At 55.9% G+C, this 20,482-nt stretch overlaps 1 protein-coding gene across 2 annotated transcripts in view; it reads right to left on the bottom strand.

Moving 5' to 3' along the window:
• Nucleotides 1-20,482, bottom strand: part of LOC132401263 (glutathione hydrolase 1 proenzyme-like) — a 572,601-nt gene that overhangs the window by 119,550 nt on the left and 432,569 nt on the right. The gene's annotated exons all lie outside the window — the stretch shown is intronic.

Here is a 20,482-nt window from a genome sequence, read left to right as displayed (position 1 = left end):
TGATCATGCCACACCACTGACACAGTCCTGATCATGCCACTCCATGGACACAGTCGTGATCATGCCACTCCAGGGACACTGCCCTGATCATGCCACTCCACGGCCACGGTCCTGATCATGCCACTCCACGGGCACAGTCCTGATCATGCCACTCCACGGACACTGCCCTGATCATGCCACTCCACGGCCACGGTCCTGATCATGCCACTCCACGGCACAGTCCTGATCATGCCACTCCTCGGACACTGTCCTGATCATGCCACTCCACGGACACAGTCCTGATCATGCCATTCCATTTACACAGTCCTGATCATGCCATTCCATTTACACAGTCCTGATCATGCCACTCCACGGCCACAGTCCTGATCATGCCACTCCACGGGCACAGTCCTGATCATGCCACTCCACGGACACAGCCCTGATCATGCCACTCCACGGTCACAGTCCTGATCATGCCACTCCACGGACACAGTCCTGATCATTCAACTCTAAGGGCACAGTCCTGATCATGCCACTGCACGGGCACAGTCCTGATCATGCCACACCATGGGCACAGTCCTGATCATGCCACTCCACGGTCACAGTCCTGATCATGCCACTCCACGGACACAGTCCTGATCATGCCACTCCATTGACACATTCCAGATCATGTGACTCCACGGGCACAGACCTGATCATGCCACTCCACCGACACAGACCTGATCATGCCACTCCACGGGCGCAGACATGATCATGCCTCTCCACGGACGCAGTCCTGATCATGCCACTCCACGGCAACAGTCCAGATCATACCACTCCATGGGCACAGTCCTGATCATGCCACTCCACGGGCACAGTCCTGATCATGCGACTCCACGGACACAGTCCTGATCATGCCACTCCATGGACACAGCCCTGATCATGCCACTCCTTCAACACAGCCCTGATCACGCCACTCCATCGACACAGTCCTGTTCATGCCACTCCACGGTCACAGTCCTGATCATGCCACTCCCTGGACACAGTCCTGATCATACCACTCCAAGGGCACAGCCCTGATCATGCCACACCATGGGCATAGTCCTGATCATGCCACACCATGGGCATAGTCCTGAACATGCCACTCCACGGGCATAGTCCTGATCATGCCACACCATGGGCACAGTCCTGATCATGCCACTCCACGGGCACAGTCCTGATCATGCCACTCCACGGACACAGTCCTGATCATTCAACTCTAAGGGCACAGTCCTGATCATGCCACTCCACGGGCACAGTCCTGATCATGCCACTCCACGGACACAGCCCTGATCATGCCACACCATGGGCACAGTCCTGATCATGCCACTCCACGGTCACAGTCCTGATCATGCCACTCCACGGACACAGTCCTGATCATGCCACTCCATCAACACAGCCCTGATCATGCCACTCCATCGACACAGTCCTGATCATGCCACTCCACGGGCACAGTCCTGATCATGCCACTCCACGGACACAGTCCTGATCATTCCACTCCCTGGACACAGTCCAGATCATACCACTCCAAGGGCACAGCCCTGATCATGCCACACCATGGGCATAGTACTGATCATGCCACACCATGGGCATAGTCCTGAACATGCCACTCCACGGGCATAGTCCTGATCATGCCACACCATGGGCACAGTCCTGATCATGCCACTCCACGGGCACAGTCCTGATCATGCCACTCCACGGACACAGTCCTGATCATTCAACTCTAAGGGCACAGTCCTGATCATGCCACTCCACGGGCACAGTCCTGATCATGCCACTCCACGGACACAGCCCTGATCATGCCACTCCACGGGCACAGTCCTGATCATGCCACTCCACGGACACAGCCCTGATCATGCCACTCCACGGTCACAGTCCTGATCATGCCACTCCACGGACACAGTCCTGATCATTCAACTCTAAGGGCACAGTCCTGATCATGCCACTGCACGGGCACAGTCCTGATCATGCCACACCATGGGCACAGTCCTGATCATGCCACTCCACGGTCACAGTCCTGATCATGCCACTCCACGGACACAGTCCTGATCATGCCACTCCATTGACACATTCCAGATCATGTGACTCCACGGGCACAGACCTGATCATGCCACTCCACCGACACAGACCTGATCATGCCACTCCACGGGCGCAGACATGATCATGCCTCTCCACGGACGCAGTCCTGATCATGCCACTCCACGGGAACAGTCCTGACCATGCCACTCCACGGACACAGCCCTGATCATGCCACTCCACGGACAAAGTCCTGATCATGCCACTCCACGGACACAGTCCTGATCATGCCACTCCATGGGCACAGTCCTGATCATGCCACTCCAAGGGCACAGTCCTGATCATGCCACTCCACGGACACAGTCCTGATCATGCCACTCCACGGACACAGTCCTGATCATGCCACTCCACGGGCACAGTCCTGATCTTGCCTCTCCACGGTCACAGTCCTGATCATGCCACACCACGGACGCAGTCCTGTTCATGCCACTCCACGTACACAGTCCTGATCATGCTACTCCACGGACACAGTCCTGATCATGCCACTCCATGGACACAGTCCTGATCATGCCACTCCACGGGCACAGTCCTGATCTTGCCTCTCCACGGACACAGCCCTGATCATGCCACACCACTGACACAGTCCTGATCATGCCACTCCATGGACACAGTCGTGATCATGCCACTCCAGGGACACTGCCCTGATCATGCCACTCCACGGCCACGGTCCTGATCATGCCACTCCACGGGCACAGTCCTGATCATGCCACTCCACGGACACTGCCCTGATCATGCCACTCCACGGCCACGGTCCTGATCATGCCACTCCACGGCACAGTCCTGATCATGCCACTCCTCGGACACTGTCCTGATCATGCCACTCCACGGACACAGTCCTGATCATGCCATTCCATTTACACAGTCCTGATCATGCCATTCCATTTACACAGTCCTGATCATGCCACTCCACGGCCACAGTCCTGATCATGCCACTCCACGGGCACAGTCCTGATCATGCCACTCCACGGACACAGCCCTGATCATGCCACTCCACGGTCACAGTCCTGATCATGCCACTCCACGGACACAGTCCTGATCATTCAACTCTAAGGGCACAGTCCTGATCATGCCACTGCACGGGCACAGTCCTGATCATGCCACACCATGGGCACAGTCCTGATCATGCCACTCCACGGTCACAGTCCTGATCATGCCACTCCACGGACACAGTCCTGATCATGCCACTCCATTGACACATTCCAGATCATGTGACTCCACGGGCACAGACCTGATCATGCCACTCCACCGACACAGACCTGATCATGCCACTCCACGGGCGCAGACATGATCATGCCTCTCCACGGACGCAGTCCTGATCATGCCACTCCACGGGAACAGTCCTGACCATGCCACTCCACGGACACAGCCCTGATCATGCCACTCCACGGACAAAGTCCTGATCATGCCACTCCACGGACACAGTCCTGATCATGCCACTCCATGGGCACAGTCCTGATCATGCCACTCCAAGGGCACAGTCCTGATCATGCCACTCCACGGACACAGTCCTGATCATGCCACTCCACGGACACAGTCCTGATCATGCCACTCCACGGGCACAGTCCTGATCTTGCCTCTCCACGGTCACAGTCCTGATCATGCCACACCACGGACGCAGTCCTGTTCATGCCACTCCACGTACACAGTCCTGATCATGCTACTCCACGGACACAGTCCTGATCATGCCACTCCATGGACACAGTCCTGATCATGCCACTCCACGGGCACAGTCCTGATCTTGCCTCTCCACGGACACAGCCCTGATCATGCCACACCACTGACACAGTCCTGATCATGCCACTCCATGTACACAGTCCTGATCATGCCATTCCATTTACACAGTCCTTATCATGCCATTCCATTTACACAGTCCTGATCATGCCACTCCACGGCCACAGTCCTGATCATGCCACTCCACGGCCACAGTCCTGATCATGCCACTCCACGGGACAGACCTGTTCATGCCACTCCACGGACAGAGTCCTGATCATGCCACTCCATGGGCACAGTCCTGATCATGCCACTCCATGGACACAGTCCTGATCATGCTACTCCACGGATACAGACCTGATCATGCTACTCCATGGACACAGCCATGATCATGCCACTCCACGGACACAGTCCTGATCATGCCAGTCCATGGACACAGTCCTGATCATGCCACTCCACGGACAAAGTCCTGATCATGCCACTCCATGGGCATAGTCCTGATCATGCCACTCCACGGACACAGTCCTGATCATGCCACTCCACAGACACAACCCTGATCATGCCACTCCATGGACACAGCCCTGATCATGCCACTCCATGGTCACAGTCCTGATCATGCCACTCCACAGACACAGTCCTGATCATTCCACTCCACGGACAAAGTCCTGATCATGCCACTCCATGGGCATGGTCCTGATCATGCCACTCCACGGTCACAGTCCTGATCATGCCACTCCACAGACACAGTCCTGATAATGCCACTCCATGCACACAGTCCTGATCATGCCACTCCACGGTCACAGTCCTGATCATGCCACTCCATGGATAAAGCACTGATCATGCCACTCCACGGGCACAGTCCTGATCATGCCACTTCACGGACACAGTCCTGATCATGCCACTCCATGGGCACAGACCTGATCATGCCACTCCACGGCACATTCCTGATCATGCCACTTCACGGACACAGTCCTGATCATGCCACTCCATGGACACAGTCTTGATCATGTCACTCCACGGACACAGTCCTGATCATGCCACTCCATGGACACAGTCCTGATCATGTCACTCTACGGGCACAGACCTGATCATGCCACTTCACGGACACAGTCCTGATCATGCCACTCCAGGGACACAGTCCTGATCATGTCACTCCACAGACACAGTCCTGATCATGTCACTCCACGGGGACAGCCCTAATCATGCCTCTCCACGGACAGTGTCCTGATCATGCCACTCCACGCGTACAGACCTGATCTTGCCACTCCACTGACACAGTCCAGATCATGCCACTCCACTGGCACAGAGCTGATCATGCCACTCCACGGACACTGTCCTGATCATGCCACTCCATGGACACAGCCCGGATCATGCCACTCCATGAGCACATTCCTGATCATGCCACTCCACGGACACAGCCCTGATCATGCCACTCCACGGACACAGCCCTGATCATGCCACACCACTGACAGAGTCCTGATCATGCCACTCCATGGACACAGTCGTGATCATGCCACTCCAGGGACACTGCCCTGATCATGCCACTCCAGGGACACTGCCCTGATCATGCCACTCCACGGCCACGGTCCTGATCATGCCACTCCATGGACACAGTCCTGATCATGCCACTCCACGGGCACAGTCCTGATCATGCCACTCCATGTACACAGTCCTGATCATGCCACTCCATTTACACAGTCCTGATCATGCCATTCCATTTACACAGACATGATCATGCCACTCCACGGCCACAGTCCTGATCATGCCACTCCACGGCCACAGTCCTGATCATGCCACTCCACGGACACAGTCCTGATCATGCCACTCCACGGGACAGACCTGTTCATGCCACTCCACGGACAGAGTCCTGATCATGCCACTACACGGGCACAGTCCTGATCATGCCACTCCACGGCAACAGTCCAGATCATACCACTCCATGGGCACAGTCCTGATCATGCCACTCCACGGGCACAGTCCTGATCATGCGACTCCACGGACACAGTCCTGATCATGCCACTCCATGGACACAGCCCTGATCATGCCACTCCTTCAACACAGCCCTGATCACGCCACTCCATCGACACAGTCCTGTTCATGCCACTCCACGGTCACAGTCCTGATCATGCCACTCCCTGGACACAGTCCTGATCATACCACTCCAAGGGCACAGCCCTGATCATGCCACACCATGGGCATAGTCCTGATCATGCCACACCATGGGCATAGTCCTGAACATGCCACTCCACGGGCATAGTCCTGATCATGCCACACCATGGGCACAGTCCTGATCATGCCACTCCACGGGCACAGTCCTGATCATGCCACTCCACGGACACAGTCCTGATCATTCAACTCTAAGGGCACAGTCCTGATCATGCCACTCCACGGGCACAGTCCTGATCATGCCACTCCACGGACACAGCCCTGATCATGCCACACCATGGGCACAGTCCTGATCATGCCACTCCACGGTCACAGTCCTGATCATGCCACTCCACGGACACAGTCCTGATCATGCCACTCCATCAACACAGCCCTGATCATGCCACTCCATCGACACAGTCCTGATCATGCCACTCCACGGGCACAGTCCTGATCATGCCACTCCACGGACACAGTCCTGATCATTCCACTCCCTGGACACAGTCCAGATCATACCACTCCAAGGGCACAGCCCTGATCATGCCACACCATGGGCATAGTACTGATCATGCCACACCATGGGCATAGTCCTGAACATGCCACTCCACGGGCATAGTCCTGATCATGCCACACCATGGGCACAGTCCTGATCATGCCACTCCACGGGCACAGTCCTGATCATGCCACTCCACGGACACAGTCCTGATCATTCAACTCTAAGGGCACAGTCCTGATCATGCCACTCCACGGGCACAGTCCTGATCATGCCACTCCACGGACACAGCCCTGATCATGCCACTCCACGGGCACAGTCCTGATCATGCCACTCCACGGACACAGCCCTGATCATGCCACTCCACGGTCACAGTCCTGATCATGCCACTCCACGGACACAGTCCTGATCATTCAACTCTAAGGGCACAGTCCTGATCATGCCACTGCACGGGCACAGTCCTGATCATGCCACACCATGGGCACAGTCCTGATCATGCCACTCCACGGTCACAGTCCTGATCATGCCACTCCACGGACACAGTCCTGATCATGCCACTCCATTGACACATTCCAGATCATGTGACTCCACGGGCACAGACCTGATCATGCCACTCCACCGACACAGACCTGATCATGCCACTCCACGGGCGCAGACATGATCATGCCTCTCCACGGACGCAGTCCTGATCATGCCACTCCACGGGAACAGTCCTGACCATGCCACTCCACGGACACAGCCCTGATCATGCCACTCCACGGACAAAGTCCTGATCATGCCACTCCACGGACACAGTCCTGATCATGCCACTCCATGGGCACAGTCCTGATCATGCCACTCCAAGGGCACAGTCCTGATCATGCCACTCCACGGACACAGTCCTGATCATGCCACTCCACGGACACAGTCCTGATCATGCCACTCCACGGGCACAGTCCTGATCTTGCCTCTCCACGGTCACAGTCCTGATCATGCCACACCACGGACGCAGTCCTGTTCATGCCACTCCACGTACACAGTCCTGATCATGCTACTCCACGGACACAGTCCTGATCATGCCACTCCATGGACACAGTCCTGATCATGCCACTCCACGGGCACAGTCCTGATCTTGCCTCTCCACGGACACAGCCCTGATCATGCCACACCACTGACACAGTCCTGATCATGCCACTCCATGGACACAGTCGTGATCATGCCACTCCAGGGACACTGCCCTGATCATGCCACTCCACGGCCACGGTCCTGATCATGCCACTCCACGGGCACAGTCCTGATCATGCCACTCCACGGACACTGCCCTGATCATGCCACTCCACGGCCACGGTCCTGATCATGCCACTCCACGGCACAGTCCTGATCATGCCACTCCTCGGACACTGTCCTGATCATGCCACTCCACGGACACAGTCCTGATCATGCCATTCCATTTACACAGTCCTGATCATGCCATTCCATTTACACAGTCCTGATCATGCCACTCCACGGCCACAGTCCTGATCATGCCACTCCATGTACACAGTCCTGATCATGCCATTCCATTTACACAGTCCTGATCATGCCATTCCATTTACACAGTCCTGATCATGCCACTCCACGGCCACAGTCCTGATCATGCCACTCCACGGCCACAGTCCTGATCATGCCACTCCACGGGACAGACCTGTTCATGCCACTCCACGGACACAGTCCTGATCATGCCACTCCACGGATACAGTCCTGATCATGCTACTCCATGGACACAGCCATGATCATGCCACTCCACGGACACAGTCCTGATCATGCCAGTCCATGGACACAGTCCTGATCATGCCACTCCATGGTCACAGTCCTGATCATGCCACTCCACAGACACAGTCCTGATCATTCCACTCCACGGACAAAGTCCTGATCATGCCACTCCATGGGCATAGTCCTGATCATGCCACTCCACGGTCACAGTCCTGATCATGCCACTCCACAGACACAGTCCTGATAATGCCTCTCCATGGACACAGTCCTGATCATATCACTCCATGGACTCAGTCCTGATCATGCCACTCCATGGGCACAGACCTGATCATGCCACTCCACGGCACATTCCTGATCATGCCACTTCACGGACACAGTCCTGATCATGCCACTCCATGGACACAGTCTTGATCATGTCACTCCACGGACACAGTCCTGATCATGCCACTCCATGGACACAGTCCTGATCATGTCACTCTACGGGCACAGACCTGATCATGCCACTTCACGGACACAGTCCTGATCATGCCACTCCAGGGACACAGTCCTGATCATGTCACTCCACAGACACAGTCCTGATCATGTCACTCCACGGGGACAGCCCTAATCATGCCTCTCCACGGACAGTGTCCTGATCATGCCACTCCACGCGTACAGACCTGATCATGCCACTCCACTGACACAGTCCAGATCATGCCACTCCACTGGCACAGAGCTGATCATGCCACTCCACGGACACTGTCCTGATCATGCCACTCCATGGACACAGCCCGGATCATGCCACTCCATGAGCACATTCCTGATCATGCCACTCCACGGACACAGCCCTGATCATGCCACTCCACGGACACAGCCCTGATCATGCCACACCACTGACAGAGTCCTGATCATGCCACTCCATGGACACAGTCGTGATCATGCCACTCCAGGGACACTGCCCTGATCATGCCACTCCAGGGACACTGCCCTGATCATGCCACTCCACGGCCACGGTCCTGATCATGCCACTCCATGGACACAGTCCTGATCATGCCACTCCACGGGCACAGTCCTGATCATGCCACTCCATGTACACAGTCCTGATCATGCCACTCCATTTACACAGTCCTGATCATGCCATTCCATTTACACAGACATGATCATGCCACTCCACGGCCACAGTCCTGATCATGCCACTCCACGGCCACAGTCCTGATCATGCCACTCCACGGACACAGTCCTGATCATGCCACTCCACGGGACAGACCTGTTCATGCCACTCCACGGACAGAGTCCTGATCATGCCACTACACGGGCACAGTCCTGATCATGCCACTCCACGGCAACAGTCCAGATCATACCACTCCATGGGCACAGTCCTGATCATGCCACTCCACGGGCACAGTCCTGATCATGCGACTCCACGGACACAGTCCTGATCATGCCACTCCATGGACACAGCCCTGATCATGTCACTCCATCGACACAGCCCTGATCACGCCACTCCATCGACACAGTCCTGTTCATGCCACTCCACGGTCACAGTCCTGATCATGCCACTCCCTGGACACAGTCCTTATCATGCCACTCCCTGGACACAGTCCTGATCATGCCACTCCCTGGACACAGTCCTGATCATGCCACTCCCTGGACACAGTCCTGATCATGCCACTCCCTGGACACAGTCCTGATCATACCACTCCAAGGGCGCAGCCCTGATCATGCCACACCATGGGCATAGTCCTGATCATGCCACACCATGGGCATAGTCCTGAACATGCCACTCCACGGGCATAGTCCTGATCATGCCACACCATGGGCACAGTCCTGATCATGCCACTCCATGTACACAGTCCTGATCATGCCATTCCATTTACACAGTCCTGATCATGCCATTCCATTTACACAGTCCTGATCATGCCACTCCACGGCCACAGTCCTGATCATGCCACTCCACGGCCACAGTCCTGATCATGCCACTCCACGGGACAGACCTGTTCATGCCACTCCACGGACAGAGTCCTGATCATGCCACTCCATGGGCACAGTCCTGATCATGCCACTCCATGGACACAGTCCTGATCATGCCACTCCACGGATACAGTCCTGCTCATGCTACTCCATGGACACAGCCATGATCATGCCACTCCACGGACACAGTCCTGATCATGCCAGTCCATGGACACAGTCCTGATCATGCCACTCCATGGTCACAGTCCTGATCATGCCACTCCACAGACACAGTCCTGATCATTCCACTCCACGGACAAAGTCCTGATCATGCCACTCCATGGGCATAGTCCTGATCATGCCACTCCACGGTCACAGTCCTGATCATGCCACTCCAAAGACACAGTCCTGATAATGCCACTCCATGGACACAGTCCTGATCATATCACTCCATGGACTCAGTCCTGATCATGCCACTCCATGGGCACAGACCTGATCATGCCACTCCACGGCACATTCCTGATCATGCCACTTCACGGACACAGTCCTGATCATGCCACTCCATGGACACAGTCTTGATCATGTCACTCCACGGACACAGTCCTGATCATGCCACTCCATGGACACAGTCCTGATCATGTCACTCTACGGGCACAGACCTGATCATGCCACTTCACGGACACAGTCCTGATCATGCCACTCCAGGGACACAGTCCTGATCATGTCACTCCACAGACACAGTCCTGATCATGTCACTCCACGGGGACAGCCCTAATCATGCCTCTCCACGGACAGTGTCCTGATCATGCCACTCCACGCGTACAGACCTGATCATGCCACTCCACTGACACAGTCCAGATCATGCCACTCCACTGGCACAGAGCTGATCATGCCACTCCACGGACACTGTCCTGATCATGCCACTCCATGGACACAGCCCGGATCATGCCACTCCATGAGCACATTCCTGATCATGCCACTCCACGGACACAGCCCTGATCATGCCACTCCACGGACACAGCCCTGATCATGCCACACCACTGACAGAGTCCTGATCATGCCACTCCATGGACACAGTCGTGATCATGCCACTCCAGGGACACTGCCCTGATCATGCCACTCCAGGGACACTGCCCTGATCATGCCACTCCACGGCCACGGTCCTGATCATGCCACTCCATGGACACAGTCCTGATCATGCCACTCCACGGGCACAGTCCTGATCATGCCACTCCATGTACACAGTCCTGATCATGCCACTCCATTTACACAGTCCTGATCATGCCATTCCATTTACACAGACATGATCATGCCACTCCACGGCCACAGTCCTGATCATGCCACTCCACGGCCACAGTCCTGATCATGCCACTCCACGGACACAGTCCTGATCATGCCACTCCACGGGACAGACCTGTTCATGCCACTCCACGGACAGAGTCCTGATCATGCCACTACACGGGCACAGTCCTGATCATGCCACTCCACGGCAACAGTCCAGATCATACCACTCCATGGGCACAGTCCTGATCATGCCACTCCACGGGCACAGTCCTGATCATGCGACTCCACGGACACAGTCCTGATCATGCCACTCCATGGACACAGCCCTGATCATGCCACTCCATCGACACAGCCCTGATCACGCCACTCCATCGACACAGTCCTGTTCATGCCACTCCACGGTCACAGTCCTGATCATGCCACTCCCTGGACACAGTCCTGATCATACCACTCCAAGGGCACAGCCCTGATCATGCCACACCATGGGCATAGTCCTGATCATGCCACACCATGGGCATAGTCCTGAACATGCCACTCCACGGGCATAGTCCTGATCATGCCACACCATGGGCACAGTCCTGATCATGCCACTCCACGGGCACAGTCCTGATCATGCCACTCCACGGACACAGTCCTGATCATTCAACTCTAAGGGCACAGTCCTGATCATGCCACTCCACGGGCACAGTCCTGATCATGCCACTCCACGGACACAGCCCTGATCATGCCACACCATGGGCACAGTCCTGATCATGCCACTCCACGGTCACAGTCCTGATCATGCCACTCCACGGACACAGTCCTGATCATGCCACTCCATCAAAACAGCCCTGATCATGGCACTCCACGGACACAGTCCTGATCATGCCACTCCATCGACACAGTCCTGATCATGCCACTCCACAGTCACAGTCCTGATCATGCCACTCCATCAAAACAGCCCTGATCATGCCACTCCACGGACACAGTCCTGATCATGCCACTCCATCGACACAGTCCTGATCATGCCACTCCACGGGCACAGTCCTGATCATGCCACTCCACGGACACAGTCCTGATCATGCCACTCCCTGGACACAGTCCAGATCATACCACTCCAAGGGCACAGCCCTGATCATGCCACACCATGGGCATAGTCCTGATCATGCCACACCATGGGCATAGTCCTGAACATGCCACTCCACGGGCATAGTCCTGATCATGCCACACCATGGGCACAGTCCTGATCATGCCACTCCACGGGCACAGTCCTGATCATGCCACTCCACGGACACAGTCCTGATCATTCAACTCTAAGGGCACAGTCCTGATCATGCCACTCCACGGGCACAGTCCTGATCATGCCACTCCACGGACACAGCCCTGATCATGCCACACCATGGGCACAGTCCTGATCATGCCACTCCACGGTCACAGTCCTGATCATGCCACTCCACGGACACAGTCCTGATCATGCCACTCCATTGACACATTCCAGATCATGTGACTCCACGGGCACAGACCTGATCATGCGACTCCACCGACACAGACCTGATCATGCCACTCCACGGGCGCAGACCTGATCATGCCTCTCCACGGACGCAGTCCTGATCATGCCACTCCACGGGAACAGTCCTGACCATGCCACTCCACGGACACAGCCCTGATCATGCCACTCCACGGACAAAGTCCTGATCATGCCACTCCACGGACACAGTCCTGATCATGCCACTCCATGGGCACAGTCCTGATCATGCCACTCCAAGGGCACAGTCCTGATCATGCCACTCCACGGACACAGTCCTGATCATGCCACTCCACGGACACAGTCCTGATCATGCCACACCATGGGCACAGTCCTGATCATGCCACTCCACGGTCACAGTCCTGATCATGCCACTCCACGGACACAGTCCTGATCATGCCACTCCATTGACACATTCCAGATCATGTGACTCCACGGGCACAGACCTGATCATGCGACTCCACCGACACAGACCTGATCATGCCACTCCACGGGCGCAGACCTGATCATGCCTCTCCACGGACGCAGTCCTGATCATGCCACTCCACGGGAACAGTCCTGACCATGCCACTCCACGGACACAGCCCTGATCATGCCACTCCACGGACAAAGTCCTGATCATGCCACTAAACGGACACAGTCCTGATCATGCCACTCCATGGGCACAGTCCTGATCATGCCACTCCAAGGGCACAGTCCTGATCATGCCACTCCACGGACACAGTCCTGATCATGCCACTCCACGGACACAGTCCTGATCATGCCACTCCACGGGCACAGTCCTGATCTTGCCTCTCCACGGTCACAGTCCTGATCATGCCACACCACGGACGCAGTCCTGTTCATGCCACTCCACGTACACAGTCCTGATCATGCTACTCCACGGACACAGTCCTGATCATGCCACTCCATGGACACAGTCCTGATCATGCCACTCCACGGACACAGTCCTGATCATGCCACTCCACGGGCACAGTCCTGATCTTGCCTCTCCACGGTCACAGTCCTGATCATGCCACACCACGGACGCAGTCCTGTTCATGCCACTCCACGTACACAGTCCTGATCATGCCACTCCACAGACACAACCCTGATCATGCCACTCCATGGACACAGTCCTGATCATGCCACGCCACGGGCACAGTCCTGATCATGCCACTCCATGAACACAGCCCTGATCATGCCACTCCATGGTCACAGTCCTGATCATGCCACTCCACAGACACAGTCCTGATCATTCCACTCCACGGACACAGTCCTGATCATGCTACTCCATGGACACAGTCCTGATCATTCCACTCCACGGACAAAGTCCTGATCATGCCACTCCATGGGCATAGTCCTGATCATCCCACTCCAAGGTCACAGTCCTGATCATGCCACTCCACAGACACAGTCCTGATAATGCCACTCCATGGACACAGTCCTGATAGTGCCACTCCATGGGCACAGTCCTGATCATGCCACTCCATGGGCACAGACCTGATCATGCCACTCCACGGCACAGTCCTGATCATGCCACTTCACGGACACAGTCCTGATCATGCCACTCCATGGACACAGTCCTGATCATGTCACTCCACGGGCACAGCCCTAATCATGCCTTTCCACGGACAGTGTCCTGATCCTGCCACTCCACGGGCACAGTCCTGATCATGCCACTCCACGGACACAGTCCTGATCATGCCACTCCATTGACACAGTCCTGATCATGCCACTCCACGGACACAACCCTGATCATGCCACTCCATGGACACAGTCCTGATCATGCCACGCCACGGGCACAGTCCTGATCATGCCACTCCATGGACACAGCCCTGATCATGCCACTCCACGGTCACAGTCCTGATCATGCCACTCCACAGACACAGTCCTGATCATTCCACTCCACGTACACAGTCCTGATCATGCTACTCCGTGGACACAGTCCTGATCATTCCACTCCACGGACAAAGTCCTGATTATGCCACTCCACGGGCATAGTCCTGATCATGCCACTCCACGGTCACAGTCCTGATCATGCCACTCCACAGACACAGTCCTGATAATGCCACTCCATGGACACAGTCCTGATCATATCACTCCATGGACACAGTCCTGATAGTGCCACTCCATGGACACAGTCCTGATCATGCCACTCCATGGGCACAGACCTGATCATGCCACTCCACGGCACAGTCCTAATCATGCCACTTCACGGACACAGTCCTGATCATGCCACTCCATGGACACAGTCCTGATCATGTCACTCCACGGGCACAGCCCTAATCATGCCTTTCCACGGACAGTGTCCTGATCATGCCACTCCACGGACACAGTCCTGATCATGCCACTCCACGGACACAGTCCTGATCATGCCACTCCATTGACACAGTCCTGATCATGTGACTCCACGGGCACAGACCTGATCATGCCACTCCAACGACACAGACCTGATCATGTGACTCCACGGGCACAGACCTGATCATGCCACTCCAACGACACAGTCCTGATCATGCCACTCCACGGACACACTCCTGATCATGCCACTCCATGGGCACAGTCCTGATCATGCCGCTCTAAGGGCACAGTCCTGATCATGCCACTCCACGGACACAGTCCTGATCATGCCACTCCACGGACACAGTTCTGATCATGCCACTCCACGGGCACAGTCCTGATCATGCCACTCCGCGGGCACAGTCCTGATCATGCCACACCACGGACGCAGTCCTGTTCATGCCACTCCACGGACACAGTCCTGATCATGCCACTCCACGGACACAGTCCTGATCATGCCACTCCATGGACACAGTCCTGATCAGGCCACTCCATGGACACAGTCCTGAACATGCCACTCCACGGATACTGTCCTGATCATGCTACTCCATGGACACAGTGCTGATCATGCCACTCCATTGACACAGTCCTGATCATGTGACTCCATGGGCACAGACCTGATCATGCCACTCCACGGCACATTCCTGATCATGCCACTCCACGGGCACAGCCCTAATCATGCCCCTCCACGGACAGTGTCCTGATCATGCCACTCCACGGGTACAGACCTGATCATGCCACTTCACGGACACAGTCCTGATCATGCCACTCCATGGACACAGTCCTGATCATGCCACTCCACAGACCCAACCCTGATCATGCCACTCCATGGACACAGTCCTGATCATGCCACGCCACGGGCACAGTCCTGATCATGCCACTCCATGAACACAGCCCTGATCATGCCACTCCATGGTCACAGTCCTGATCATGCCACTCCACAGACACAGTCCTGATCATTCCACTCCACGGACACAGTCCTGATCATGCTACTCCGTGGACACAGTCCTGATCATTCCACTCCACGGGCACAGTCCTGATCATGCCACTCCATGAACACAGCCCTGATCATGCCACTCCATGGTCACAGTCCTGATCATGCCACTCCACAGACACAGTCCTGATCATTCCACTCCACGGACACAGTCCTGATCATGCTACTCCGTGGACACAGTCCTGATCATTCCACTCCACGGACAAAGTCCTGATCATGCCACTCCATGGGCATAGTCCTGATCATCCCACTCCAAGGTCACAGTCCTGATCATGCCACTCCACAGACACAGTCCTGATTATGCCACTCCATGGACACAGTCCTGATAGTGCCACTCCATGGGCACAGTCCTGATCATGCCACTCCATGGGCACAGACCTGATCATGCCACTCCACGGCACAGTCCTGATCATGCCACTTCACGGACACAGTCCTGATCATGCCACTCCATGGACACAGTCCTGATCATGTCACTCCACGGGCACAGCCCTAATCATGCCTTTCCACGGACAGTGTCCTGATCCTGCCACTCCACGGACACAGTCCTGATCATGCCACTCCACGGACACAGTCCTGATCATGCCACTCCATTGACACAGTCCTGATCATGCCACTCCACGGACACAACCCTGATCATGCCACTCCATGGACACAGTCCTGATCATGCCACGCCACGGGCACAGTCCTGATCATGCCACTCCATGGACACAGCCCTGATCATGCGACTCCACGGTCACAGTCCTGATCATGCCACTCCACAGACACAGTCCTGATCATTCCACTCCACGTACACAGTCCTGATCATGCTACTCCGTGGACACAGTCCTGATCATTCCACTCCACGGACAAAGTCCTGATTATGCCACTCCACGGGCATAGTCCTGATCATGCCACTCCACGGTCACAGTCCTGATCATGCCACTCCACAGACACAGTCCTGATAATGCCACTCCATGGACACAGTCCTGATCATGCCACTCCATGGACACAGTCCTGATCATGCCACTCCATGGGCACAGACCTGATCATGCCACTCCACGGCACAGTCCTAATCATGCCACTTCACGGACACAGTCCTGATCATGCCACTCCATGGACACAGTCCTGATCATGTCACTCCACGGGCACAGCCCTAATCATGCCTTTCCACGGACAGTGTCCTGATCATGCCACTCCACGGACACAGTCCTGATCATGCCACTCCACGGACACAGTCCTGATCATGCCACTCCATTGACACAGTCCTGATCATGTCACTCCACGGGCACAGACCTGATCATGCCACTCCAACGACACAGACCTGATCATGCCACTTCACGGGCGCAGACCTGATCATGCCACTCCACGGACACAGTCCTGATCATGCCACTCCACGAGAACAGTCCTGATCATGCCACTCCACGGACACAGCCCTGATCATGCCACTCCACGGACAAAGTCCTCATCATGCCACTCCACGGACACAGTCCTGATCATGCCACTCCATGGGCACAGTCCTGATCATGCCGCTCTAAGGGCACAGTCCTGATCATGCCACTCCACGGACACAGTCCTGATCATGCCACTCCACGGACACAGTTCTGATCATGCCACTCCACGGGCACAGTCCTGATCATGCCACTCCGCGGGCACAGTCCTGATCATGCCACACCACGGACGCAGTCCTGTTCATGCCACTCCACGGACACAGTCCTGATCATGCCACTCCACGGACACAGTCCTGATCATGCCACTCCATGGACACAGTCCTGATCAGGCCACTCCATGGACACAGTCCTGATCATGCCACTCCACGGCACCGTCCTAATCATGCCACTCCATGGACACAGTCCTGATCATGCTACTCCATGGACACAGTGCTGATCATGCCACTCCATTGACACAGTCCTGATCATGTGACTCCATGGGCACAGACCTGATCATGCCACTCCACGGCACATTCCTGATCATGCCACTCCACGGGCACAGCCCTAATCATGCCCCTCCACGGACAGTGTCCTGATCATGCCACTCCACGGGTACAGACCTGATCATGCCACTTCACGGACACAGTCCTGATCATGCCACTCCACGGGCACAGCCCTAATCATGCCTCTCCACGGACAGTGTCCTGATCATGCCACTCCACGGGTACAGACCTGATCATGCCACTCCACAGACACAGTCCAGATCATGCCACTCCACTGGCACAGAGTTGATCATGCACTCCACGGACACTGTCCTGATCATGCCACTCCATGGACACAGCCCGGATCATGCCACTCCATGAGCACATTCCTGATCATGCCACTCCACGGACACAGCCCTGATCATGCCACTCCACGGACACAGCCCTGATCATGCCACTCCACGGCACAGTCCTGATCATGCCACTTCACGGACACAGTCCTGATCATGCCACTCCATGGACACAGTCCTGATCATGTCACTCCACGGGCACAGCCCTAATCATGCCTTTCCACGGACAGTGTCCTGATCATGCCACTCCACGGACACAGTCCTGATCATGCCACTCCACGGACACAGTCATGATCATGCCACTCCACGGACACAGTCCTGATCATGCCACTCCACGGACACAGTCCTGATCATGCCACTCCACGGGCACAGTCCTGATCATGCCACTCCACGGACACAGTCCTGATCATGCCACTCCACGGACACAGTCCGGATCATGCCACTCCATGGACACAGTCCTGATCAGGCCACTCCATGGACACAGTCCTGATCATGCCACTCCACGGATACAGTCCTGATCATGCTACTCCATGGACACAGCCCTGATCATGCCACTCCACGGACACAGTCCTGATCATGCCAGTCCATGGACACAGTCCTGATCATGCCACTCCACGGACAAAGTCCTGATCATGCCACTCCATGGGCATAGTCCTGATCATGCCACTCCATGGGCATAGTCCTGATCATGCCACTCCACGGTCACAGTCCTGATCATGCCACTCCACAGACACAGTCCTGATCATGCCACTCCACGGACACAGTCCTGATCATATCACTCCATGGACACAGTCCTGATAGTGCCACTCCATGGACACAGTCCTGATCATGCCACTCCATGGGCACAGACCTGATCATGCCACTCCACGGCACCGTCCTAATCATGCCACTTCACGGACACAGTCCTGATCATGCCACTCCATGGACACAGTCCTGATCAAGTCACTCCACGGGCACAGCCCTAATCATGCCACTCCACGGACAGTGTCCTGATCATGCCACTCCACGGACACAGTCCTGATCATGCCACTCCACGGGCACAGCCCTGATCATGCCACTCCACGGACAGTGTCCTGATCATGCCACTCCACGGACAGTGTCCTGATCATGCCACTCCATGGACACAGTCCTGATCATGTCACTCCACGGGCACAGCCCTGATCATGCCACTCCACGGACAGTGTCCTGATCATGCCACTCCACGGACACAGTCCTGATCATGCCACTCCACGGACACAGTCCTGATCATGCCACTCCATTGACACAGTCCTGATCATGTGACTCCACGGGCACAGACCTGATCATGCCACTCCAACGACACAGACCTGATCATGCCACTCCACGGGCGCAGACCTGATCATGCCACTCCACGGACACAGTCCTGATCATGCCACTCCACGGGAACAGTCCTGATCATGCCACTCCACGGACACAGCCCTGATCATGCCACTCCACGGACAAAGTCCTCATCATGCCACTCCACGGACACAGTCCTGATCATGCCACTCCATGGGCACAGTCCTGATCATGCCGCTCTAAGGGCACAGTCCTGATCATGCCACTCCACGGACACAGTTCTGATCATGCCACTCCACGGGCACAGTCCTGATCATGCCACTCCACGGGCACAGTCCTGATCATGCCACACCACGGACGCAGTCCTGTTCATGCCACTCCACGGACACAGTCCTGATCATGGCACTCCACGGACACAGTCCTGATCATGCCACTCCATGGACACAGTCCTGATCAGGCCACACCATGGACACAGTCCTGAACATGCCACTCCACGGATACAGTCCTGATCATGCTACACCATGGACACAGCCCTGATCATGCCACTCCACGGACACAGTCCTGATCATGCCAGTCCATGGACACAGTCCTGATCATGCCACTCCACGGACAAAGTCCTGATCATGCCACTCCACGGGCATAGTCCTGATCATGCCACTCCACGGACACAGTCCTGATCATGCCAGTCCACAGACACAACCCTGATCATGCCACTCCATGGACACAGCCCTGATCATGCCACTCCATGGTCACAGTCCTGATCATG

This window comes from Hypanus sabinus, chromosome 10 (genome assembly GCF_030144855.1).
Source record: "Hypanus sabinus isolate sHypSab1 chromosome 10, sHypSab1.hap1, whole genome shotgun sequence".
Lineage (NCBI taxonomy): Eukaryota > Metazoa > Chordata > Chondrichthyes > Myliobatiformes > Dasyatidae > Hypanus > Hypanus sabinus.
The sequence above is the reverse complement of the archived record's forward strand: the minus strand, read 5'-3'. Positions and strand labels throughout refer to the sequence as shown.